A 2,316-nucleotide genomic window follows, 5' to 3' on the forward strand; every position below is an offset into this window, starting at 1 on the left:
CACCCGTGAGGTTTTTTTTTTTTTTTAAAAATTTTGGTTTACTATGTGATCTTTCCCATTTAATATTTATTTATATTGCATCTTCCATTATTTTGTCTCTGTTACATTTTCTCATAGTTCTTTAATTTTGGCTATCTTTTGAGAGAAAAAATATATATTGTTGATTCTATTCTGTTTATATTTTCAGTTATTTCAACTCTAATCTTTATCATTTTCTTTTTTTGGAAAATAGGATTTTTGTTTTGATGTTCTTTTTATAATTGTTAGGATAAGGTGTTGATATTGTTTCTTTCTTCTTTCTCTCTGCTGTCTGACCAGCCGTGTCTCTCAAAATTGGAAGTTTTGGTACCTAGTGGGCAAGGTACATGATTTGAATTCACCAGAAGCTCTGCAGGAGAAATATGGGCGGTCACTTCCTGTACAATTTAGGAAGTTCTTGTGAGCTAGTGGGTAAGGAGCTGCACTTCCAATGCAAAGGCAAGTGGTTTGAATCCACTAACTACTTTGTGGTAGAAAGATGGACAATCACTTCTTGTGTGTTTTATAGCCTCTGAAAACCTACTGGAGGGTTTGCTAAGAGTCAGTTCTGACTCAACAGCACATAACAACACATTGCAAATGTTTGGGTGTATTATATTTTCATTTTATTTTATAATTTTTAAGTTAATAAAAATTTTTTTCTATTATCCCATAATTTCTAAACATGTTGTTATTTCTTTTTCATGCTTTTGATTACCTTCTGATTTTCCTGTTATTATTTTCTGATTTTAAAACAGTGTAATATGAGAAGTTGCTTTGTATTATCTTGAGATTTTATAATTTATTGAGGCTTGCTTTATGCCTGACTTATGATCTATTCTAGAAAAGATACATCGGCACTGGAAAAGAATTTTTCCAGCTTTCCATTTTTGTTGTGTGAAGTGTTCTGTGTAGGTGTATGAAGACAAGATGGTTAATTGTGTGTGGAAATCTTCTGTATATTTATTGCATTTCTTTCTTGCTATTTTGTCTGTGGTGGTGTGACTTTCACTGGGGACATGGCAGTACAATTTATATTCAGTTGTGAATACAATGTTTTATATGATATGATTGACAGCTTTTGGCTTTCTTCTCTGATAGCCCGCAAAGTTTCTTCTGGACGTTCAGGCCAAATAATTTCCATTATCCTTTGGTAGAACAATTTTCTTTCTGGATATTATTTCTCCACTAGCTTGAAGAAAGTCTCTATGATATAGAAATAGTAAAATAATTCTTTAACCTCTGGAAACAAGATTGCAAAATAAATATGTCTGTTTGAATTAAATTAAATTTTCATTAGCATTTAAGATAGATTTTACAGGTTCATCTGATAGAAATAAAAGGAAAAGTATGAAAAAATAAATTTTGAAAGAGGGATGAGGAATGAGCAATGAGAATAGCTATACACATCATGGATCTGGCAGAGCTAATTCCAGCTAGCTAGCTCGTGTCCTACCAAAGGTACTGATAAGAGTCTATCATTTGTTGAAATAGTTTGGAAAATCCAAGAAGGGATACCTATGAAGACTAAAAAAATAAGGAAGAAAACAGGATTTCTAAAATTGTGTCATGGATAGACTTAGTTTTTCCTCTCCTTTTCCACTCTTTGGAGACCCTGCAGGTTTGGTTGTGAAAGTGAACCACACTGAATCAAAGTCATAGCCATCAGTCACAACATAGGACAGGGATGATTATGCTGCGTTAAGTACCCAGTCACAAAAGGACAAATATTGCATGGTGCCACTGTTGTAAAAGAGGACTGACCTTGGGGTTGGTGAGAGACTGAGAAAGATGGGTTCAATAATGTATACTGCACTGAAACAGATGAGGGAGAAAACTGTTTAAAAAGGATATGTGATTAGGTATTTCTGTCATGACAGGAGTCTAGAGAGATGACTACATGGTGGAGTGGACCGGCGGGAGGGTTTGTAAAACAATGAAAGAATTTTTCTTTTACTTTTCCAAGAGGGTAGTGTTCTGGGGAAGGGAGAGACTTGGGAGGGGAGAAATGTGCAACAATGAATGAATGGAAATCCAAAACCTCTGTAAATTTTTACTAAAATTACTAACAAATTTATATTGAAAAAAAATTAAGTTAGAGTAAGGAAGGCAATGGATTTATAGCTGCTCATGCTAATAACACTATATCATGGCATAGAGGAGGAATAGTGGAACTGTATCCACATTTACAATATTCTTCTTACCAAAACCATTTATGGAAAATAGGAACTGCATTGGAACATGTATCTCTGGATTGGAAATGATCATATTGTTAATATTTCTAGCCTTAAAAGATTT

The sequence above is a fragment of the Elephantulus edwardii genome, unplaced genomic scaffold, assembly GCF_000299155.1.
Source record: "Elephantulus edwardii isolate Elephantulus edwardi_28Jun2011 unplaced genomic scaffold, EleEdw1.0 scaffold00338, whole genome shotgun sequence".
NCBI classification, from domain to species: domain Eukaryota; kingdom Metazoa; phylum Chordata; class Mammalia; order Macroscelidea; family Macroscelididae; genus Elephantulus; species Elephantulus edwardii.